At 33.6% G+C, this 27337-nt stretch overlaps 1 protein-coding gene across 3 annotated transcripts in view; it reads right to left on the reverse strand.

The window, feature by feature from the left end:
* The window catches only part of LOC140742307 (uncharacterized), a 157722-nt gene that overhangs the window by 25167 nt on the left and 105218 nt on the right, over positions 1 to 27337 (reverse strand). The window contains exon 1 of one of the 3 annotated variants that reach the window (XM_073073184.1): positions 20209 to 20227. The exons of the other annotated variants lie outside the window; for them this stretch is intronic. The gene's annotated coding sequence lies outside the window, so the exon portion shown is untranslated. Of the gene's footprint in view, positions 1 to 20208; positions 20228 to 27337 lie in introns of those variants that run through there. 3 annotated transcript variants of the gene reach the window in all.

The raw sequence follows: 27337 nt of genomic DNA on the forward strand, positions 1-27337 counted from the left end.
CGATCAGATAGACTGCATGCTCGTTTTGAAGTAACAAATGATATTATAAAAGAATTGCATTGCTGCATTACCACACCTTTTAAAACAGAACGCAGCCGCGCTAAACAATACTGTTATTATACCGAAGTCGTCTTAAACAAGAAACGAAGTCTACATTTTTCATCACGTTTATGGACAAGCAGAGAATATTAATCATCGCACAAAAATAGTGCACCTAATTAACTATACAACAACCTTAATATAAACGTGTTATCCAAAGACAAGTATTAAACCAGTTCCGGTGCGGTGAAATATTTGTTTAACTACGTCATTAATTTATACTCATTAATTATAAAAATATAAATAGAACATTAATGAAACTATCGATCATAACTTTTGATATTTAATTAATAAGTAAATTTTGCCTGAGGGTTAAAAAACGTATATTAAACATTTTGTCCTTAAATCTTATAGTTATTTAAAATATAATATGTCTGTATACATAATACTTCTTTAGACGATACTGAATACTAATAATATACTTTCTAAATTTCGATCGAAGAATATGGATGCCAGCTAACTTACACAAAAGACAATCTTAGTACTCAGGAGTGGCAACACAACAGTACCCTTACCACGAGTTTTTACGTTTTGACAAATATGACTGTTTTGGTATTTGTTTACGTATTTGCCCATACAATTTCCAATCAGCGCCCCTAGCAGACTGTATCAGAATTATAGTGTCAGTAACGTATCATTAAATGTCTAAATTTACAAATAGCGCCGCTTTATGTTTTGTCTCTCTTTTTAGCGAACATGTGAGGTAGACAAAATGACTTGAGCACTTACTTATTGTTACGTCTACTCAGTCTACTAAGCAAACGGAACAGAATAATGGATTGAGTAAACGTTACGTAAAATTGTGGGATGTTTTGAAAACTCATGGTAAGGCTTCGATCACTAGTTCTTATTAGTGATCGAAGTGGTAAGGGTACAGTCATACCAGTGTTGTTATCCGTAAGAACTGAGTTAGAGTATTCTTATCGTACCTTTACGGCAAAAAAATGTGATGGTGCTCTTAGCGTCGAATTACAAACATCTACCATATTCCTATTATATACATTAGTATGGAAATCGGGAGCCATATAAAAAAACAGTGAAATTGTTAAAAGAGGTTTCCTTTACACGCCAGCGACCCTACAAGCATGTTAATAAAAATGTAAACAATATACGCAATATATGATTTCAAAGGAAAACTTAGAATTTGTTTTCGAAATAGTAGTAGACATATTTGAATAATGATTCTCTGAAATATAACGAAAAATCTGAGGTCTCGTCTCAGAGTCTCATAATAGAATGAATTATTGATAAAGCTACACTCGAGACGCTTTATTATTAACATTTATTATTTACATTTTTATTTGCCGTGAACTTAATTTGTGTTATTTCACTTGAATGGTTTAAATATCGCCAATTATAAAGGTGTAGTATACAGAATATTTGCTGTAATTTTCCACGTATCATATAAATCAGGTAATGGAAAGTCTTATGAAAAAGAAATGATTTTGTAGAAGATATTTGTAGCAATTTTGCAGGTTTCGCAATGGAATATTAATTGCTTGTAATATGGACATAACTATAACTAGTAAGAGGCCTGGGATTTGAACCTCATACCCTACGATTGGAAACTATTACGCTATTACTGCTATAATTACATGTATCCTGCATTACAAAAATGAAAATTGCTCAAAGATATATTCGCTAATTAACATTAAAAGATTTTGTACTATTGTAATTCAAAAATGCAAATAAAATCAAACAACAAACGCGGAATTAACATGTAGTATAACTAATAGAAATAAGATTTAAATCCATTATATCCATATGTTACCCACATATACTGACAAATTTTAAGTTAAATAATATTAATAGATAATGTAAATATATTTTTCAAATAATACTGATTTTCATATAACTCATTAAATTCGCTCAGATTCCTCATTAACCGAAGTATGCTACGTTTAAATAACTGTTTATAAATATAAATCGACTGTGAATTAAATGAAAATTACATTCTTTGGTAAGCCCGAATGATTTTCAATTGTTTCTGCTTCAATTTGTAGGTATTTCGGCCTTATAACAGTAGTGTTAAGCGCTGCTGTGTTATGGTTTGAAGGGAAACATAAGTAGTACGTACTAAGGGATACATACTTTTCCAGTCTTTCCAGCTTACTCCTCTGAGGTAGCAACTCACCTGTGATTGACCTCAGATAGAAATCTAATCTTATCAAAGGTTGCAATCAGATGTCCATAGGCGGCAGTAGCCACTTACAAACTGGTGGACTGCATGCTTTTTTTATTATTATTTATAATTTTATTTTACTTACTTTTAGTTTAACATTACTTTAATTAGTATTACATTTTTATTATTAACATTATGTTTGCTTATGTTGAAATAAAGTATAGTCCGCGCGCAAACTGCTGGTCCGCTCTGAAGTTGTTGCGAGTAGGTGTAGTCATACAATTTGCTATGGCGACGCGTTTCATTTCTATATTCAGAGCGGACTAGCAGTTTTACGCGGATTTTTAATTGTCGACACTGCATGTTCGTTGGCTACTTCTACTCGTACATTACCTTGTCACAATAAAATAAATAAATAATAAATAAATAAATTCTCGTGTCACAATGTTAGTTACCGTAGTCCTCCGAAACGGCTTTACCGATTTTCACCAAATTTTATATGCATATTCAGTAGGTCTGAGAATCGGCTACTATTTATTTTTCATACTCCTAAGTGATAAGGGTTGTTGACCCTTAACATTTTTTTATTTATATGGCAACACAACGTTTGCCGGGTCAGCTAGTAAAATATATATTTTAGGTATATGCATAACAGTAACACGTAACGTGTATGAAGTCATGAATATTGATGAAGTGAAAGTGACGCGCGGAAGTTTGATAAAGTCGTGTGTGATATGAAACGTGGTTCTATATAAAACACGTAAAATAAATTTAGGAAAAACGATATTGTTTTTTATATCAACGCCAAAGTCATATTGTATGCAAGAAAGCAGTGATCTGATACTCGCGGTCTGAGGTTCGGATACCAGGCTTCTTTAATTTTTTAAAACGAGTTTTTAAAAAAGTAATTTTCACTTGCTTCAACAGTGGAGGAAGACATTATAATGAAACCTTTATCCCTGATAGTACTTACGAAAAGTTCTAAAGGGTGTGTGAACTTTACCAATCCGTACTTGGCTATCGGGGTGGACTATGCCCTCCTCTCACTCTGACAGGAGACCTGTGCCCAGCAGTGGGACAGTAATGTGTTGACAACGATAACAAAACGAGGATAAGCACGACGACAACAAAGCAACAAAGAAAACTTAATGTAATTCAATTTACGATTGAATTACATAAAGTTTTCAGAACTGGTGATTTTTTATAAGTCCTTTTCGGAGTATAATATTTCCATGATAGGATCTATGCACTCAATTTCCCTTTGATTTACTAAAAATCCGACACTCCATTAGTTCAACTACAAGCGCTTGCAAACCTACATAAATTAAGTCAAACGCTCTATCCACATTTTTAATTTGTAACGGTTTGTTGAAGTGTGCGAACGCGTCATAAGAAATTCAACGCGTAACTTCATATACTTATTAAGCTAAGAGTTTTAAAATTGAAGACACAATTTTGATTATCACTTTTATAGCTGCTGTAAGATCTTATATACGTACATAAGAAGTACGTTGGTGAGGTAATAAAAATGTTATTATGATAACATGTGTTATGACTTAATTTGGTATTTACGAGCTCCGCATAATAAATACGGCGTCATATTAAATCTCTTGAGATGTTCTTTATTAACTGGCATATCTTATAAGTTTCATTTTTTGTAAGTTTATTTAGGGTTCCGTACCCAAACGGTAAAAACGGAACCATAGTACTAAGTCTCCGCCATCTGTCCGTCTGTATAGAGCCCTGTCTATCTCGACCCCTCCTACGTATAATAACGTAAGCCACAAAAGTACTTTTCGTTTTTATTGCATAAATTGCCTTGTTTTTATGGTTTTCATCGTCATTAGTAACGTTATAAAGCGTATAAAATAAAATATATATACCAAATTTCATAGAGATACCTGAAGAAATGCAGATTTTATTCGCATTTTAGCATATTCAAAACTTTGAAACGCTCTCCTGTAAAGTTGTCATTTTGCAGTTACGATATTATACGTAGGAAGGGTCGATCTCTTGAACCGTAATAGATAAATAAAATAAAAATAAAAAGCCCATTTATTCCACACTAACTAATTATAAATTTACAATTATTTTCTAAGTTTTTATATTACTGGCATATATTACATTATATTTATTATTGTTGTCATTACCGTAATAGATAGCCATTTAATTTAATTTTAATTATAGGAACATAATAATAAGAAAATAAATTAAATGTATTGTTAACTATTATGTAACCATAATATTGACAAGTTCAAATTGATTTAAATTAAAAACAACAATAATAAATATAATGTAATAAATAGCAGTAACATAAAAAACTTAGAAAATAATTGTAAATTTATAATTAGTTAGTGTGGAATAAATGGGCTTTTTTATTTTATTTTATTTTTATTTAATAGATAGCCACTGGAAATTATGCACACTTCACACACCGTTAAGGACTTTTTTAATGAACTCTGGTTTCCTTTCGACATTTGCGATCGCCTTTTGCATAAATTATAGATGCGTGTGCAGGATTCGAACCTCACACGCCCGATCAAGTGGCCAAGTCTCAAACCATCACAACGATTAAGTTTAGTGTAATAGCTTTTATAACATAATACACCTTTTTATAATATCTGAGTAGCAGACGAGCATGCAGTCCACCTGATGGAAAGTAGCTACTGCCGCCCATGGACATCTGTATAGATTAGATAGGATCAGATAGGATTAGATATTCCTACCTGAGGTCGGCCACAGATGCGCCGCTACCCCTGAGGACTAAGCTGGAACGCCTCGGAAAAGTATGTCTCCCTTACCACACCCTTCAAAACGGAACACAGCATTGTCTAACACTGCTGTTATTAGGCAGAAATAGGTGTGGCGGTGGTGCCGCTGGAGTCGAACCACAAAGGGCTCTACCACCTTCAAAAGCTGTTATAGCAAATTAAATCATGGATTTTTATTCATCATTGGAGGCCTAAATTAATGCTTTCAAAATTCCCTAAGACGTGAGCTACACAGAACAGATAAACATCATAAATGAGACGTAATTATCATCTGTTTCATATATTTAAATACTGTCCACGCCTTACGTCGCTATTGTGTGGTCATTCGAAAGTGAAACTGAAAATTAAAGAAACTCATAAAATAGGTAGGTCGTTATTTTTGGTCATAATAGCTATACTAATAGACTTTCTAAACACTTTATTGCGCATTTTATGAATATTTTAATCTACCTAACATTAGCAATCCCGTAAATTATAATATGTATGTATCATGTCCTTAATGAAATAATTACATTATAATTAAGCAGTTATTAGAAACCTTGTTGACGGTTAATAAGTGTAACGTAAGTAATAAACAAGTATAATAATAAGATGCAATTAATATAATTTGATCGAGTGCACCCACGACCAAAGGGCTGGCGCTTACCTCGGGCAAAGAATTAGCTTTGCTATTCAGCGAGGTAATGTCGCCAGCGTTTTGGGGACTCTTCCAAGAGACAACAATTTGGATGAAGCTTATTATATTTAACTATTTTATTATAAGTATTTTTATAGCCTGTTTCATATATTATTTTGTACTTTTTTTTTATTACGTTAATATTGTAAATAATTAAATGTAACTTGTAGGATTATTTACTTATTCGACTAAATAGCAAGCACAGATAAAATTATTAATATATATTCAGTCCAATTTTACACCTTTTATACATTTAACATCATTTCGACTACTTCTATATATAAAATTCTCGTGTCAATGTTAGTTACCGTACTCCTCCGAAACGGCTTTACCGATTTTCACCAAATTTTATATGCATATTAAATAGGTCTGAGAATCGGCTTCTATCTATTTTTATCACTAAGTGATAAGGGTAGTTCACCCTTAACATTTTTTTATTTATATGGCAACACAACGTTTACCGTGTCAGCTAGTATGTAATGTAAATTACCATACATAGAGTCTATATCAAAGTAGGTCCTTTTAGATTAAAAAATAATTATTATAAAAACAAAATTCCCGACTATTAAAAATAGAGCCTGTTTGTATTTTTTATTATATTGGAGTAGCAGACAAGCATGCAGTCCACTTGATGTTAAGTGGCTACTGCCGCCCATGGACATTTGTAATCAACCCAGATAGGATTAAATATTCACACCTGAAGCCATAGATTCACCGCTACCCCTGAGGTCTAAGCTGGAACTCCTCGGAAAAGTATGTCTCTCTTACCACACTACAAATATCATATATTATAACCAATCCCATAGATTATAATGTATGTATCATGAAATATCAAAACAACAATTCACATGATTTTAAGTACTGTACCCTTACCAGGAGTTTTTACGTTTCGACAAATATGACTATTTTGGTATTTGTTTACGTATTTGCCCATACAAATTCCAATCAGCGCCCCTAGCGGATTGTGTCAGAACTAGAAAATCGTATGGGCCAATACGTAAACATATACCAAAACAGTCATATTTGTCGAAACGTAAAAACTCCTGGTAAGGGTACTGAGTAATAAGATCACGGTCCAATACATTTATTAAGGAATTGGTCCTTAATAAATGTATTGGAACCTTAAAAAACTTGTACAGATATCTAAATAAATGACGTTGAAGGCGGTATCTAGTTAAAGGACGTCCACCCTGATAGCCATTAACCTAAATCCAAAGTGGCTATTCTTACTGAAATGTAGGTCCCGAGGTTATCTGGGGTGATAAGTCAATCTAGACAATAGCCGTTTCAAACTTAGATTATCTCGATACAATAGGTATTATGGATACATAATATTATCTTTTTAATTAGGTTAATCTTTATTTTCTCATTTGTTATTTAAAATAAGAAACTTAAATTAATAATAATGCATGTACGTATATGTTTTGTTATCTATTTATGTGTTTGTGTATGTCGGTGCGTACGTTCGTGTGTGTGGTGCATGTGTGCGTGTGTGCGCCATGTGTGCGTGCGTGTGTGTCTGAATGTGTGTGTGTAATTTTTATGTATGCGTTCTTGACATAGTATTATTTATCTTTTTGTGATTTTAGTATTTTTGAGTGCTTGTATTATATGTTAATATTGTATTGAATGTTTATTCGATGTTATTGAGAATTTAATTTTGGTTACACATGCACGATATCCTCTCTAATATTATAAATGCGAGGTAAGTTTGTTTTTTACGCCTTAAGTATATAACTGATTGTCCTGAAATTTTGTACACAGGTTGTCAGCGGTTTAGAAAAGATACCGTATCTTTTATCCCGAAAAAATGTACCGTTCCCAAGGAATATATAAAATCTTCCACCCCGAGTGAAGCCGCGGGTGAAAGCTAGTTTTGGAACCCTTGGGAATTCCATCCCACAGACACGACCACTACACCTCTTTCTGCTTTGAAGCAGTAGTTTCAACGTAATCCTCAGAGATTGTATCTGTCACGCCTCTCAGATGAAGCTCCAATCCTGATTGCATTTCCATATAAAAAATATTATTTTAACATGATTAAATTCTTTATAATCTCATTATAACTAAATCAGTAAACTAGTTTGTTTATATTAAACATAAACCTATCCGAACCCGTAGATAAAGCGCTTTAAATAAGTAATGAATAAATCATAAATTTTCAATCGAAAATTCCATCTAAACTGGTGTGGAATCGAAGCGGAGGCAGTTAAAAATCAATTTGCATATTTTATGGCGGGCAAAAAGCGATCGGATTGAACGCGGGCATAACTCAATCAAAATATGCACAAATTGGAGCACTAATTTGTTTGGAATTGTTTCGCTTCGCCGGAGAGGACCGCCGAGACTAATCTCGTTAGGAACTTTCTCTTTTACCCAGTTACGTCTATCCCTTACAAAAACAGTAGATATTTAAAGCTAAGTCCCTTAGGACTAAGGGAGAGTAGACATGCTACTTCTAGCATCTACGATGTAGCTATTTTTTATAATGTAAGAGTAGCACCTGATGGTATGTGGGTACTGCCGCCCATGAACATCAGTTATCAACCCCAGAGGTCTGAAGTCGCCCACAAACGCGCCGCTGTCCCTAAGGACTAAGCTGGATGCCTCGGATAAGTATGTCTCCCTTACGACATCTTTCAAACCAGAATACAACAGTGTTACACTGCTGTTATTAGGAATAGGTGTGGCGGTGGTGCCGCCCGAGTCGAACCACGGAGGCTAATACCACCTTCAAAATTTTTGGATTTTATAATTTGGAAGCTAGATGCAGGAATTAAACGCTATAATCGTTTATTCGTATTTCGTTAAAAAGCATTTAATTCCTGATCGGGATATATCCCACACGTATTTGAGTGTTGGTCAAAACTACTTTTCAAACGCTCCATTAAGAAACTGAACGCGAAAATTCGATGAAACACGTAATCGCTGAAACGCGCGTTATTGACACCGCGTCTGAACACGCCAAGTCGCCAAAATTTGATGCAGCGTTACTACAATCGCTAAAACGCGAATCGCAAACACTTAAAGTAGCGAGTCTGATATCGACATAAGAAACGTGATTGTTCAAATGGTCAGAAGCTAAACTTACGTTATGGAATAAAATAAGACCTAAAGCGCAATTTCGACTAATAAAACTTAATTGAAGAAAATTATACTTAAGGATTGGTCAAAATCCTTACTAATATTATAAATCCGAAAGTAACTCTGGTTGTCTCTTCTTCACGCCTAAAGTACTGAACCGATTTTAATGAAATTTTGTACAAAGATTTCAGAGTTGGTACGACCAATTTTCGCCAGATGGCGCCACTGCCATTCGAATGAAGGTACGAATTTTGAGTTTTATGTATGTTAGTATGTCATATTATTTTCTTTTAAACGCGGGCGAAGCCGCGGGCAAAAACTAATTAATAAATAAAAGTTTCTGCCTGACCCAAATTATAATTCGAATTGTAAGAGCATTGACCTCTCACATATACAATTACGAGAGCACATATATCCATACACACAATATTTATTTATCATCTCGCTGATCGACTGTATCGGACGGAAAAAGTAAAACTGAGCAAATATCTCACACAAACATCAGTACAAAAGTACCCAGACTCAGAACATGCAATATTAAAATTAAATATTTATTTATCATTCACGGTTGCGATGGAAATTTAAAAAACATATAATAGTTAACTAGCAAACGAGTATGCAGTCCACCTGGTGGTAAGTGGTTACTGCTGCTTATGGTCATCTGTATCAACCATCAATCCCATCAATCCCAGATAAGGTTAGATTCCTAGCTGAAATTGACCACAGATGTGTTGCTAAGCCCGGAGGACTAAGTTGGAACACCATGGATAAGTATATCTCCCTTACATCCTTCATAACGGAACACAACAGCATTGAACATTACCATTATTAAGCAGACATGGGTGTGGCAGTGGTACCTCAGAAGCCAAACCGAAAAACCACATTCTGCATCACCTACCACAAATTACCCGTAAAAATAGTGTTATACAAAATTGATACCGACAAAAAATGTTAAAAATAATCTACTAAAGTTAACCAACTAATACCGATAGCGATACAGCCCTCATAGAAAAAACCGGTGACACAATTATCAGGTACCAGTATAACGTACATTGTTCCCCCCACATGCCAATTAACCGTAAAATGCCGTTAAAATAAAATTAAATTGTCTCGGTTACATTAAAAAACCGTAATTACTTCGCAGTCAACTCTCGCGTTGTGATATATTAAAGCGAAACAAACAGGTTTTAAATTGTGTTATTTTTTTAATTGTGTTTTTTGTGTACTTATTTCATTCTTACATCAAATAATTGGCCAAGTACGAGTCGCATTCGCACATGAAGGGTTCCGTGTCACCAAATTGTCATTTATTTTTTATTTGTTATCCTTAGTGCTATATAATTAAATACATTGTGAATTAAATAAATTTGAACCATCCATAGATAGTCCATAGAACAGATAAAGCGAAAAATGCCGAAAAATAGCGGTTTCTTGTATGGCGACCTCCATTTATTTTCAATCTATTTTTAGTTTTAGGATTTTTTGTTACAGCGGCCATAGTTATACAAACGTTGTTAGCATTTCACATTTCATGAATCTATTATTACGGCTCCAGAGATACAGTCCTGTGGCAGACGGACAGACAGCGGAGTCTTACTAATACGGTTCTGTTTTTAACGTTTTACCCTTTGGGCACGAAACCCTAAAAAAATGACTCCAGTCGACTTAATAACGACGACAGTCGACTTGGTTAATCTCATTTCAATTTCCCAAATCTGCTTAACGCCTCAGCAATAATATCACACTCGGAAAACGTTAAAGCTTATCGTTTAAACTTTAAGCTCGGCAGAGATAAATTTGTTTTGCGACGTCGATCATACTGACACGAGCTTTTAGCTTCAGTAAAGTGATAGAGCTTTTACCGGGGAATTATTTACGTGGTGACTCTCTTGGGGACAGATTTTGTGCTGAAATTGATCGTTGACTTATTTATGTGTGCACAAATAAATAACTTTGAATTTTCTGCTTGATTTTAAAATAAAACATTTTTTATTCCTTCGGTTATTTTGTATTATTAAAAACTGTATTTTTTATTTGTTTATCTCTATCTAGGCTAATATCAGTACAGACAGTTAGTACAGTAATTTCAAAAAAATATGATCCAAACTTTCGAGACGACACAGAAAAATAAATAAATGATGCTAAACTAAATGTATCTTTAAACATACCATAGATATATAAGTCCTATGTCCTAAAACATACCGTGACGTCACACACCTTCGAAATTATTTTTATCTGCTTTATATTTTTTTACAAAAAAAAAATATGTTTTAAAGGTTTCGATTACGCCCTTTAGGACTGCATCCATTCGCCAACCCCTCGCACCCTCTCCCAATATTACTCCTTTTTACAAATTAGAAAATGCACAGAAATCCTAGACGGCTTCCCCCTTGACATAAATACATTGTTTTACTTAAAACAAGTTATTTTAAAATAACATCATTTGAACACATACAAATACAATAGAATCCCAATTTCAATTCCCATTCAGCTAGTCCCTGAACTTAATCCGGAACACAATTGGAACAAAAACTGTATACGAGCGAGCGAAAATTGAGGTACTGTTTTCACTTTTTCAATAAATGCTAGTACGCCATTTTACAATTTAGTTGTTTAGTTGGTATACGCTAGATTTTGAAAGGTCAACATTTGGAATTTTTTCATACCAATAATTGACAAATTCAGTCTATGGTAATGATTGGATGGATTAGTTTTTTTATAACGGGAGAATTTTTATAATATATCATCTGTAATCACCCTCAGATAGGGTTAGATATTCCTGCCTGAGGTTGGCCACAGATGCGCGCTACCCTAAGGACTAAGCTGGAACGCCTCGGAAAAGTATGTCTCCCCTTCAAACTAGAACACAGCAGAAATAAAATTATGACGATATTGTCTAATATCGATCTTTAGTAAGCTATCTAAGCTAAATTTTTATAGTTTAAATAACAATAATACCGAGGTAAGACGGATACAGCTAATCCTAATTTGATTACCTATAATGAAAACCAAATTCCAATTCCCATCTTTTAGGTCCTGAGCTTAATTTGAAACCCAATTGGAACAAAAACTGCATAGCACCGAGTGAAAATTGAAAACCCGTTTTCACTTGTGCAATAAATGTCAATACAGTATTTCACAGATCCGTTAAATTTACCATTTGTGAGAATTTCGCACTATGTTTTGTACTAGTTATTTATTATTTTAGTCACTCTACCTACGTAAGTGGTAATTGTCGTGGTGAGACTGAATTTTTTAAAGGTCCCAATTAATCCTCAGAGGTTGCAACGCATCTGTTGTTACGAATATGACTGTTGAAGTTGCTTACAAAATACATTGGTGTATGATTCATGTCATAATCATTGGATTATGACTATACATGATGAAAAATCAGCACTTTTAAAAATATGTGACTCAACTTTTTATAAAATTAAAAGCCAGAGACTGAAGATCATACTTTTTTATACCTTCAAACAACGAAAAATAATTATGCCGTTAACCAACAATTGTAAATATCAAAATCTGACACTCGCGAATAATCGGCCAAGCAACTCGCTGAACAGTGACGAATATGTAAACGCAACACACAAAGAAACATCAAAAGTAAGCCTTTGATTCGTACTGAAAATCCTACAACCCGCAGAGGAAGCAAGTGCTTCGCGTCGAGTGCCAAGCACACCTAAATGACGTACGAGTATTTACATGGTCGTACTCACACCTACTCGTATGTACTCGGCGAGTATGCAAATAAAACATATGAATCAAAAGAGCCATTAACATTAAAAGTCTAACATACGCCTCCAAACATCAATATCCACCTACACTTCCATACAAATAAAGTATGTTAAAAATTGAAATATACAGAACTTATATATTTTCTCTAACTATTCAAGCTTATCAAACAGCTTATAGTGGAGCTGTCTGCCACTTCCCACACGTCACGTATCGGTACTGTTAGCGATATTGCCACTTGGACGTGATCGCGTATCGTTGGAAATACGTATTCGTAATATTGTAAAAAAGCTAGCTGTAAAGTATAAAAGTGCGGTACTGGACTGTGATTTTAAAATAAATGCGATTTTCTAAATTCAAGTGCTTATTAATATGATTTCGCAAGTCAAAAAAAGGGCTTGACCGATTTTAATAGGTGTTTAAAATGAAAAGAAGGTATGTCTGCGATTGGAGACACCCAATCAAGAACTAAGTTCATTGAAAAAATGCAATAAAGAGACGACATAATTTATGCATACTTATAGAAATTACTAAAAAGTTTAAACGAATCCACCCGTTCAGTATTAAGTATATACAAACGTCCGCGCACGATGCTCGTCTGATCCAAAGTCATACTCGCACGCACGCACACACTCACTCGTATATAATAGAAAGAAACACAGAAACTGAATAAATCGTAGGGACGGGCCCAATACTTTTTCCTTACGTTATAATTTCTGCAATTCCTATACCATTACCGCAAGCTGCATTATGGAATTTTCTCTCTATATGAAGTAGAAATTTACGCAGAATGCTCTTACTTAATTACTCTTACTCTCATAAGTCTCAAAAGTTGTGTACGAAAAGAGAAAAAGTGCACAGGACGCACACGGCAATCTCGTCGAAATATACCAAATGTTTGTTAGTAGTAGTATACTCGTTGGAACCTAGAATTGTAAGGCAGTTTAATCACGGGCCAGCGCATCCATCACACCGTGTGTGCAACGCGAATCAATCACGCACGACACTGTAATTGTAGGTCGAGTCGATAGCCAATTTTGATTCGAAACACAGTTTTCGTATTTACAGTTTTCACTGTAACTGATTTTTACTCGTACACATATAATATCGCTGGAACTGTATTTTACTGTTTATAAATGAGTGTGATATTCAATTTTGATGGAAACAGTAGGTAACGTTGTTATTTTTTTATTATTCATTATCATGACATAGTCAGTACACTTAAGAGGGAAAACTCTGTATATATCGAGTCCGGAGGCGCCGCCGTCAAATTATTTCTGACTGATAACAACGGTGTCCAATGCTCATGTCCCTACCGATTTGAAGGGTGTGGCAAACGATATACTTATTAGAGGTGTTTCAGCTTGGTCCTCAGGGGTAGTACCTGAGGCGGACCTTAGACGGGACTCTAGCCCTATGTGTGATTACAGTTAGAGTTCTATGACAAAGTCTCCTTAAGCCTTGAATTATTTTGTTATCGAACATCTAAAGACTAATTAGACTAACAATTAATAAGGGCTATAATAACACTTATCACAACCCAAAAATCTTAATCTTGCCCACTTCTTCCCTAGTGAATCATTACATTATGAAAACAGCGCACATTTTCTATTCATAAAAGGATGATAACTACGTACCTACATCCTGTATAATGTAAAGGCTCGATAAAGGCCGTATAAGTAAAATAAAAATGGGAAGCCACTTGTTGTATTATTTACCGCATAATACCTCTTTGTTTTCCCGTGTAATGTTTGCTCGGATATTAAAAGATAAAAACAAAGCCTCTTAAAATTACATGGAGAGAAAAGAATATTATAATCTAGAAGGATTATGTGTAAAGAACATAGTTTGAATCCATAACAATAGATAATTAATTAAATCATGTCACAAGAAGAAATAATTGACCAAGTGCGAGTCGAACTCTCACAGGAGGGTTCTGTACCAACAAATTTTCATTATGTATTTTTTAGTACTTGTAATCAACAGCCATAGAAGTAAATTCATTGTGAAAATTGAAACTGTTTTATGCTTTGAGTACGGAACCCTAAAAAGAGGAGGTCTAAATTAAAAGAAACCTAGTAAAACTCAGGTACTTGTTGTGTCATGAAAACATCAAAACATGAAATTGTTGATTTAGAACGAAAATTACGCAACGAAATATAAAATTTCGACTATAGTAATCCCACGGTTAGTTACAAAAGGGGAATTCTCCTCTAGTGTAGACGCGTACATTCTTCTATGAAAAGTCGTCCGAGCCGGTCCGATTTTGTATGCATTTGGTACGACATTAAAAGGTAGTTTCACCGGCATTCATAGAATTATTCATTATCTTGTGGTTTACTAATTAGCCACCTGGATAACGACAACAAATCAATGTGATATTTACATGAAACATTCATAAAAGTCATTATGAAAAGTCGTATAGATTTTTGTAAAGTTTTAGTGGAATAACGACCTGATCACTATCAGCGACATAGACACTATCTTCCATCTTTATATAGGATTGGATTTTTTATGACAACCATAGATTCAATGCACCATATAGAACGTTTTATTTCTACATATCTTTCTGCCATATCTGTATCCACGATACATCTGTCTCCTTACCGTTTCGAACAAGACCATAACAGCACTCTATTCTAAATGAATAAGCCAACGTGGTGGTGCAGGCACAGTCACACCCCAAAGGGATCTATGCTCTTCAAAAATGATGCTTATAGATTATTCTTAATAAGCTATTAGGTATCAGAAACATAGATAACATCAAGAGAATGCTTTCTAGAGAAACTTAATTGTAAATGACGCACGTAATCGAAGCCACTCGCTAAATATACATCAGCACCCATCCATAAGTCATGACTCCCAACGAAAACAACGAATGAATCCAAATTAAATTCGCGAACAAACTCTTTACGTGAAATTTGAGATAAGGCATGCTCGAATATTTACCTAAGAACGATCTTAAACGGCTTCCGAGAAAATTTGATAGGTGTTCCTTTCTTTCCAACCTTTGTTTACAAATTCTTGAATATCAAATGGCCGCAAAAATTTGATATTTCTGAGAAATCTTAGGTATCGGTAAAAGCTGAAATTAATAAACTTCAGCAAGCAAAATCTAGACAAGGTTTTGCTACGAAATAAGTTCGGGATTGCGTTTGTTTTTGAATGTTTCGTAAAATAACCGTTTTTAAATAATTAGCCAAGTGCGAGACGAACTTGTACACCGAGGGTTCCGTACCACCAAATCTTTATTTATTTTTTACATACATTTACATTGTACATGTAACAAACCCAATGAATTAAATACATTGTGGAAAATTGAACTGTCTACGTATAACGATTCAATAAATAACGAGAAAATGCTGAAAAAAGCGATGTCTTGTATGGTGACCCATTTATTTGGAAACCTTTTCATTTGTTTTTATAGCAACTACCATCATATATACACTCTATAAAAATCAAGTGACCATATTACAAATATCATAAAAATGATAACTATATAAAATATGACAAAAGATCTTTATTCGTTTTTTTTTTCAAAAGACGATAGATATAATAACTTAAAATGAAATAATGAACTAAGAATTTATATGACCAGATTAAAAATAATATTTAAATGTTACGAGTATTCATATAAAATAACAGTACGAATTTTAATTAATATGAAAATTCCATTCGGAAATACCAACACCGTATGCATTGAATTCCCTTTGTCACTGATAACTCTACAAAAAATGCATACTACCTCGTACTCTGCTAGCATCCTTCAATCAACAGGTTTTTTGGCAACTGTATAAAGCGAGTAGCATATTTTAAACATGCCAATTAACGAGATATATGAAAAACGATCTGACTTGTGTTTTATTATATTTATTAGGGTTCCCTACCCAAATGTTTTTAACAAAACCCTACTACATCGCGTAATGATCCGCTGTCCGTATTTCTCTCTCAGTACCTGATATATTAAATCATGATAATATACGTTTAGAAGTTACAAGACCAAATACTAATTAGTAATAAAGTTAAAAAATAAAGGTATATATTATTATATAAGGTATAGGTAAGCCATATAAGAAAGCTGAATTAATTTCGGAGCGGAAATTCAAATTATCTTTTTAATCACAATTGACAAAAAAATTCATGTGATGCACACATATAGCTTAATATATAATTAAATAAAAACCGCAAACATTTAAACGTAGTCCCTATACGTCCCAAGGAATATGTATTTTCATTTCTGCTATATAGCAGCACTTTCTGCTATATTTTGCAATACATACATAATACGTACAAAGGTACTACGGAACCGTTTAAGTGAAAATCCCTTTCGCACTTAGTCATTTTTTCTTTTTCTATTCTAACTTCAGAAGCATCCGTTTGGCTTTTAAATAAATAAAATGATGAAGGAGCATGAAAGCTCTTCAATTCTGAATGAAATTATAATTCCAGCTCTGAACGTAAAACGAAACGCGTTTGAAAAATATTTTGCTTGCCTGCTTTCATCTGTGATATTCATTTATTGCAGAGGTGGGTTCTACTTTTATGATAAAAAACTAGTTAGTTAAAAGTAAATTTAAACTGTCTTGTTTCTGTTCTGTTTCCTGTCTTTTTGGTCTTTGGTGGTAATGTTTTGCCTCCCGACGGACCATATTCGATATTTTCGGCCTATTAGAAATTTAAATGCTTTGATCTTCACTTCTGAAAAAAATTATAATTTCTGCCTACTAGAAATTATTAAATTATAGCCTTTGGTAGGCATAAAATTGATGGATTAAATAATGGAAGTAAGTATGATGGAATTTATTGCATTAATTTATCGAATAAAACTTAATGAGAGTCCAGAACTTTATAAAGATGTTATATTAGGGTAATTTTTAGGTAATCCTATTATTGAATATATTAGCTATCGTATATTAGGATACCATAACTATTATGGGATATTAGTGAACCGATCACTGTTAGCTACTCAATGTAATATTGATACCTGCGTATCGTACATTAGGATAACATACCTATTATGGGATATTAGTCACATATTAGTGAACCGATCACTATTAGCTACTCAATGTTATATTGATACCTGCGTAGGTAATATTATCTACAATAACTAATATTAAATACATGATTCTCGAGAATATGCACGATATTAATCACGTAGAATGCCTATTATAGAAGTAAACAGGTGAAGGTGATTAAATTCTCAATTTTCAAATTTCAAATTTTCAAATTTTTAATAATAGTGTTATTTATTTCTATTTTAGCATTTACTGTGCTATTATGCTATTGTGCTATTTACTTTATTGGACAATATACTATTATTATTATTATTATGATCAATCAATCGAATTGCAATAACTACGCAGTTTACAAATAATATAAGTAGGTAATCTCACGGCGTCCGTTAATCCCAGTAAAATACGATTATTATTATTAATATTATACTTTTAAATACGGAAAACACTGTAAAGTTGATACAACGATAGGTGATAAAACTTACATAGATTTGTTATAGATTTTCGAACGCTTGTAGGGAGTTTCCAGACTGGTCCATATTTCTACTGTGGCCGCGCGGCTTTTGAATATTGTCATAATGAAGCGACTCGCCTGATCGCCTCGCTATTACGCGTCACTATTATTTGACTAATATCTGGTAACCTATTACGCTACATTCGCCTATATTGTCATAACGAAGCGACTCGCCTGCTCGCCTCGCTATTACGCGACACTATTATTTGACTAATATCTGGTAACCTATTACGCTAAATTCGCCTATCCTAATATGAATGTACATGACTTGTATTATGATACCTGTACCTGCTACTAATATATTAGTCACACCTCTAGAACTTTAACATATAGAGAGCCTAATATAGCCCGAATAAAAAAATGAGGAGACGGAACGGTTAGAACTACAGATAAATCGAAGATCTACATGCCTCTGTAGTTCCCTGTCGAAGGTATAAAAGTTAAAATGTAAAGTATGAAGCTTGGCATACATTTATATTTAAAACCGTCATATATAACATTACTTATGATGCCATTCATTACATGACACTGATATTTGACCCACAATACGAAGCAGTGACACAAACATTCAACCCCAAAAAACCTTCCACAATCCGGAATTCTTCGGACAGCACGATATTTCCTTGTAACAAAACACTCGGTGCCCTCAAATTTTACACATTTTCCCGCTTAATTCTCGCATTCGCAAGCAAAAAGCCCTGAGGAATGTCGTCCACTTCACGGCACATAAAGCCTTTATGGAGACACACGGTCTCTGTGACCCGTACTGACACCACAGTCCCATATAATCTTCACATGTCCCATTGAAGGCGTGAAACTAGTAGTTATATCGTAACTTCAGGCTTGAGTATTGCGAAGGTGGTAGAACCCTTTATGATCCCTCCGAAGCCACCATGGCCAAATATTTCTACTAAATAACAGCGGTTTGGTAATTGGACATATACTTATTCGAGATCAATATGTGGCCGATCTCCAAAAAGTAAAATTCTTTGTTATATTGATTGTCAAACCTTACTCCATCTTAAGCATTTCTGCCTAGATGCCTAAAGAATTAAATTAGATATTTTTTGGACATGTGACCTTTGTACCTTTTGTTGGTCAAACATAAAAGCACAAGCGTAAAAGAAACAAAATTTGTGGAAGACATTTCATCACATTTTTTTTCAACTTGTACAAATTATTTTTGAATTTGTACAACAACAAAAAAAACTAAATAAAAACGTAACAAATATCTTGTCCATAGGTATTTTTATTATGTTTCCTCTTAAAATGGACTTTAACTACCTCTTCAATTTTATTCGACAATTAACATTACTCTGAATTGTTTAAATTAGTAAATGGAATAAGTAAATTAGTTCTCTAGGAAATTCTACGAATTATATGATATGCACCGAAAGAATGAAAAGATTATAATTTATACTAGTGTTTTTGAATCAGTGATCCGCGGACTTAGCAAGAAAAAAATGTGTTTAACAGTTTTGATGAAAAGAACCCTTAATCTAAAGTGTAGAATCTATACTAACACAACACAGTTACTTTTATAAGTCCTCACGTCACACGATATTCTCATATCGCTCCATCACCCATAGCGCTTAAAGCCGAAAGTTCTATCCATTCTTACAGCGCTGGGTACAATTTATTTAGTGTTCCAACTTTCCGTTCAGCTTCAAAGGCAACTCGCAGAACTGAGCAAAAACAAGAAGAGTTGAACGTGAACCGAAGTGGCTCCCATCAAAGAACTGGCTTTGAGAGCTAAAAAAGTACACCATTCTGTCACTCTAATTTGCTTCAAAAGCAGCGAGCTGATATTGAAAAGTTATTGCCAATTCTTGGCAGAGGAAAGATACTTTTGCGGAAACTATTTTTGATATTGCTAATTTAAAGAAATAATGAGTGAAGCTAGTATTAAAATAGTAGAGTCGAACATTTAGGAAGGATATTGGATCTATAATATTAGTATTTCTCAGAAATTCTTCTGTGTTCTATGTTGAGAGGTATATCCACAATATTAAGTTCACCATATTAGACCATGTTATTATAAGTACTAAACCATTATTATGTTATTTTAATTACTGTAATACCCGTCTGTAATAGTTGTAATCAATATTCAAGAACTAAGATGTGTCAACTGTTAGTAATAGATACATTTGAGCTTTAGCACTTGTAAGCTGCAGACATCATTCCATCCATAAACTTACCTATCTTTCGTGTATATCTGTAACAAATAACGTAAAGTAATTAGTAAGATGTATATAAAAGTATAAGAGATATTAGTTGAAAGTCAAATGTAGGTTAGAACTTTATAATTCAAATGCAACGATGCCGTTGCCAGATATTCTCTACCTAAAACAGTAGTATAAAGTTGATGTTATAAGTAAGATACAACGCGTTGTAACTTACTTCTTAGGAAGAGCAATACATTAAATATAAAATATATCATATTTGTGATAAATTCCAAGTATCAAAATACAGCAACGACGACTATATCAAAACTGCTTGCTTATTTGCTTCTGTTCAAAAAAAGCTTATTTCATGCAGTCTATGTTTATGTCTCTAAAGTTTAAATTATGATGTGAAACATCTATAGCCGCACGTAAAACCGATTTCTGGCGTGGCGACGCATGCCGTGGCGCCACGCTATACGATGGTATATATATACAGTCTATATGCAGTAGTGTGTACGGTGTGGCGACGCGTCGCCATGCGCAATCGAATTCAATAAATAGTCATCGTTATCTGGAAAAAAGTCGTAATATTTTATTTTATCATTATGACATATTTAGTTCCTATCACAATATGTTCTTTTCTGCATATTACTTTTACAAAATAATGTCGATGTTTCACATCTGCCAGGTGTCCCGTGACGGCTCACATTTTTTTTCTATATTACACAATATTAGTCCAGTTGATAACACAATAATTTAAAAACATGATCCAAGATCCAAGTAAGTTAATTTTATAGACGCTGTTATTAATAAAAGAGCGACCCAATCTCCATGAAAGACAATAGCTATGCAAATAGCTTTAAAATTAGCTTCGAGATGCACCCTTGCTATGTTCATTTTGTTTAATATGCTTTTGTAAGACGTCGCCGCGACACGATCTGATAGATAATGCTACGTGTACACGTTCCGTTTATATCATCACATCACTTACTAGTATATGTATGTCATCATTACTCCTCATATCGTTTTATTTCATCATCATATAATGGACATTTTATTATATACCATTTCTATCACAGAACAACGTCTGGACCTTTACTCAGATCGAAAAGGATTTAAGGAGTCACATAGCACGCATATTTTAAGCATACACAGCAATTACCTCGTGCAAATTTTAATGAATAACTTCACACTCCATTGAAGAAGTTTTGGAATATTAATTCTTAAACATATAGGTTTCCTCTGGACGAGCGACGTATTCTCCATTACCATGAGAGCATACTTAAATAATGTTTACGTCACTTGAAACATGTCTTATTTTTTTAATTCCTTATATTTTCTTCTATTGTTACTTGGATTTGTGCTGCGCACTCTAAAACCAATGACGTATCTACACACTGACGTCAGACGTATCTGACCAACAACACATCCACAACACTGTGCTAGATCTTCACTTGTTTCCATATAATAACCGATACCTGAAATTAAAGCGTCATTTATTGTCAGCGAATTGTACAGTGCACAAGCCACTTTACTTTTAATGACTCCTCATGCGCTTGTATTATATTTTTAAATTTCAACTTCATTATAAAAACCTTTTGAAGAACTAGCAAAAGCGCATACCGCAATATTTAAAATATGGAGATTTTAAATAAAATTCACATAAATTTGAATTTTTCATTGTCAATTTCGTTTTTGTTTAAATCCAATTCACCATCAATGTAGTCAACGGAACAAAGAATAAATTGGAATTGACGCATTGTTTCGACAAATAAACTTCTGCTGTTGTTTTATAAATTAGTCCTTATTTTATACATTCCACGCTATTATGGCAGACTTATTTAAAAAGTTTTATTAAAAATATTTCTGTTAAGCTTTCCTATGGCCCGGGGGAATTACAACGGCACAGAAGAAAATGGTGCTCAAAAAAAATTCTAATTACTTAACAGAAATCAAACAATATTTCATCTCCATAATATTAACGAGATGTTTTATGTAATAGTTTTTTTTTATTATAATAATTAAATCTAACACTAACCAGACAGGCTGATTTAAAGTAGTAACCAACTCGTATGGACAACAAAAGTAGCGAACCCGTTGCTGGCTTTGAAGGAGAGCTCTTTGTAAGTTTTTTGAGGAGTCCTATTTCATAGCGCTCCGGTAATAGCTCAGGAGGTACTCCAACAGAATCCAACGATTAAGTTAGAATCTAATTTTACAATACCGAACTAAGAAATAAATACACAACCACTTTATACTAAAATCATAAAATGTTAAGTTATTCCGACTATATTGCAATAATGTTTTTATCATTATAACTAGATTATATGAGTTGTGCATAGATTGCGTTTCGCTTCTATAAGAATAGGTATACTTAGGTAGATTATGTACAGACTTAAGTTCACATAGATGTTTTATCATACACCATCAGATACTAATCCTAAGAAATAAAAGCTAATAGAAAATCAGTGAAAAGTTTTACGTTTATAATTCGTAAAAACATCAATTTCTGACGCATTCAGTGTTTTACATTTAGAATTCGTAAAAAATCACGCATTTTCTGTTCATAAAATCTATCTTTAATTTTCCTTATGAAATCATATTTTGATTCTGCGTTAAAAGCAAACGGCTTTCGCTGTTTTATTCACTTCTTTCATCAGCTTTCCTTATATCCTCTTTTTTCATTTGGATATTCAAAATACGTGAAAAAAGTTTGATGGATCTGAATATCTTTTTGCAAGAAAAGGATTTTTAAAATTAAGCTAAAATGTTCGTTATTCAAAAAAATTCTTTAGTTTTTATTTAAAGTCGATCGAGTTCTTGGTATGATAAATTTAAAAACAAGTATAAGATCTGATGTTCATAATAGAATGAAGCATCTGTATAAGCCGGCTGACTTATATGAGGCGATCATCGGTCCTCAAGAGTAGCATCGGTGGTCGGCTGGTGGTTATTACAAACAATGTTATTTATTTAAAAAAGAAATTTCTGCTTTTATAAGTTTTATTAACTTGTAATGTTAGTTAGGTGAAAACTAACGAACTGAATTTTAAACCAATTAATCGAAACAAATTAAGCTGAAATTTTGGTTTAAGTGACAATCGATAATAGTAATCGATAATAATAATAGATTAGTAAAGATTACTCGCTCCTAACAAGAAAATGTAACCTTTTGACAATTGTCACGTCAATTATTTTAGTGTTTAAAAAAATATATAAAAAAATGTAGTTTGTAGATCGTTTACGAATGAAACGATATTTGATCGCACTTTTCTTCGATTTCATGTCTTAACTGCGCATGTCGGCATTATTCCGCGTAAATTACACCATGACAGCCATTAAACGGCTGACAGAATTGTCAGCTGTTTAAGTCATTTAATGGCTTCCTTCAATTACAAGGCGGTGAGATATCTAAACTTATCTATGGTGATAATGCACGATGCGCTTAGGAACGTCATTCGACATCCAATATAGCGGATGTCTCCTATGGGGGAATTTTATACAATATGGTGACTTACCTAAAACGGGGTACCCATTTTTTATGCACCCTATGAGATAGGGATTTTGAAATATAAATTATATTATTATTTATTGCACTTTTAGCTTATTCTAGTTTGAAATACAATAGTCATAAATTAACCTCTGCAGAACCAAATGCCGACATGGAACATAAATCAGCAAGTTTATATTGTTTACAACCTTTGTTTCGCAATAGAATCTAAGGACAAAATGACCGTATAATTTACAGCTAAAGTACGAGTTAGCGCAGATCCGGACAGCTTCCCAGCGATCCCTCGGGCTAAGATCTCTTTGTAACCAGCATCTACATTCCGCGCTGGTAAATCTAGTGCACTGCGCAAACAAATACTATTCGTAACTATTTCGTTATGTCTTCCTGAGCTCGTTTTCTTAATAAAATATTTTTTACTTTGTGTTTGACATACTGACACTTAAACTTAAACATAAGCTTTCTGTACCCTTAGTATGAGTTTTTACGGTTTTAAAAAATGACTGTAAAGCGCCCCTAACGGACTGTATCAAAACTGATTGGGAATGTATGGGAAATACGTAAACAAAAACAAAAACAGTCATTTTTGTAAAAAGTAAAAACTCATACTGTATATAACTCTAGACTTGCGTTCCCTGTATCGTTGGATTCATGGACTGTGGGCAGGACCACACATACACTACACTTAGTGATAGTTTAATTGTTGAAACTTGGCTTCCCAACCCGATCGATTCACAGGCAAACGCCTGTGAACTTTCAAAATTATGTGCGTATTAAAAATTATTACAAATCACTCTTAAGGTTGAGGGAAACATTGTCAGGGTACCGTTATTGAGAGTTCTTTAAAAAAAACTCAAAGGTGAAGTCTACAAATGTGCCAGCATGGTGCAATAGGATCTAATCTCTTATATGAGAGGAGATACCTATAGGACAGAAACAACTTTTAAATTCACAATTATATCTGTACGCGTGCAAAGCAGAAACGATACTGTCTATATCTTCAATGTATGTGACCACCATTTCATGTAAATTATCAAAATCAATGTGTTTTGCCAAAGAACGATTATTACCACGATAACAGACTAAATAAAAACACGTTTATATAATTTCAACTTGGTGTTTCCAGACACGGGACGTCTATTTGGCTTCGAGTTCTGGCTCGATGCCATATTAGGCATATGAAAGCCAAACGCCATCTCAAGAACGGAACACGTTCTAAAAGATAATGTTTATGCTCCCTAAAAGCGTCCCGTTCATTTAAAAGGAGCAAATCAGCTTGTAAAAGGAAAATCGTTAGCTCCATTAAAAAGTTCGATTCGTGTAAACATTGACAAAATAAACACTGGCGGAATTGCTCGCTTTCGTTAGAGTGAAAACTCATGGGGCAGTTTTTTGCACCACCGGGCGTAGAAGGGGGACAGTACCCTTAATATGAGTTTTTACGTTTGCTCGAAAACGTGCAACAGTTACAAATTCGCTCATACAGTGCCCCCGTGGACGGTATAGAAAATTTCGCACTATGAGTTTTAAAAAACTCAATAGTCAATTGGACGACATTTAATTTTACAAATATAAATATAAACTTTATTTTAATATTTTTAATTCCTCACTCTCCCGTCAGTGTACATACTGGAATTAGCCATGTTCGTAAGACAAAATAAAGATCTATTTGAACATGTGAAGAGTAGTAGGCGAAATAATAACCTAGAAATCCCACCATCCCGGCTAGAAATGTTCAAAAACAGCCCTTTTTATAAATGTTTACAAATATATAACAAAATACCAAATGACGTAAAAATGGAAAAATCCGATAAAATATTTAAGAATAAGTTAAAAACAATACTAATAAAAAAAATCATATTACTCCCTTAAAGAATTTATGACAGATAAAGATATATATTAGATCATTAATATTTAGACATGTAATAATACTGACATTTAAATATTTTTTAATGCGATTGAATGTTATATTATTTATTAATTAATGAATGCACTTGACAACTCAATAGAATGACGAATCTTTGACATGTATAATAAATTTTAAAAAATTGTATGTATGTTAGATGTTAACAGTAAATATATGTTGTCCTATGTAACGTATGTAATGTAATGTAATGTAAAGTATTGTAATGTAATTTAATGTAATGTAATGTAATGTAATGTTATGTATGTAATGTAACCTAATATAAATTAATGCTGCTCTCTAGTACTTTTGCGACGCCCTCTCAGGGCATCACATATCTCTTATATTATGTTGTAAGTTGTGTGTGTATTTTGCAATAAATAAATAAATAAATAAAATAATTTCATTTTGATAGCGTTATAGTTCCCTTTTGGACACTTATACTGCGGAATTTTAGTCCAGGGGAGCGCTATAGAGGCAAATTGGTAAACGTTGAACGTTTTCGAGCAAACGTAAAACTCATACTAAGGGTACAGTAGTTTTGCTCAGACCGCAACTTTGTGCGGTCACGTAGCCGCCACAGGTAACTCTGAAAAACACTATAGCTATTCAAAATAAACGGATCAATACACAATGATCGATAGGAAATTGTCAAATATTGAACTTAGGTAGGCAAAACATTAGTCAAATAATAATAATCAATGTATGATTAATAATAACAGGCAATAGTTACCTACTGTTACAGCGGAAACAGAAGACTACCGCGCACAAAAATAATTCGCGTCGATAAAACTGCAACTAGTACATTTATATTTTTACAATCGTTGCGTTACCGCGTCTGCGATGGAAGTAAGAAAAACGCTGCATGTGTTGTCACCTTAAGCCCGTTTTTTCGGAGCCCGTTAAAAATAAACATAATTGAAGTTTTGTTCAAGCCGCCAACTGTCGCATCGCCGCTCGCAATATGAAAATGAGTTTGGAAGTGCCTACGGGCCGCCAACAAACTTTGATGAGCTTCCACTTGATTTAGATTCATAGCTTTTCTGATGGCATCTGGGTTGCGTGTTTTAGTGCTAGCTTTTCGACCTACTGTGGAGCGAGGAACTTTTGCTACTTTTTTAATTACACATATAGTAAAAGGTTCAAAATTTGTCAGATTCAAATGTTAATTCGGCTTTTTTATAAGACTGAAGTAGCAAGCAATCACGTAAAATATCACGTCATCACCCCATTATTGTCCCACTGTTGGGCACGGGTCTCCTCTCAGAATGAGAAGGATTAGACCATAGTCCACCGCTCTGACCAAGTGCGTATTGGTAGACTTCACATACCTTTGAATTTTTTTTTATATAAATATCTCAGGTACGCAGGTTTCCTCACGATGTTTTCGTTCACCGTTTTAAGCAAGTAATAATTAATATGCACATAACTTAGATAAATCAGAGGTGCATGCCTAGGATTTGAACCTCATACCCCTCGTTCGAGAGGCCGAGTTTCTAAACCCTTAGGCTACCACAGCTTTTTTTAGTATAGTACCTACACTTGATGTTAAATAATCACAGCTAAATATGATACATGATGCCATTATATGATATGCTATAACAAACGTTATATTAACTTTTTAAACTAAAAACGCATGTTTTATTTAATATTAATTACAGATAGATATGGCGCACAGAACAGTGTTCAATTCAGATTATAACTACATATATTTTCATTATATAAACTTTAAAAATATTTGCGGTTCAACT

Source organism: Epargyreus clarus, unplaced genomic scaffold (assembly GCF_041222505.1).
Source record: "Epargyreus clarus isolate Ecla_fem2 unplaced genomic scaffold, WU_Ecla_fem_2.2 ptg000005l, whole genome shotgun sequence".
Lineage (NCBI taxonomy): Eukaryota > Metazoa > Arthropoda > Insecta > Lepidoptera > Hesperiidae > Epargyreus > Epargyreus clarus.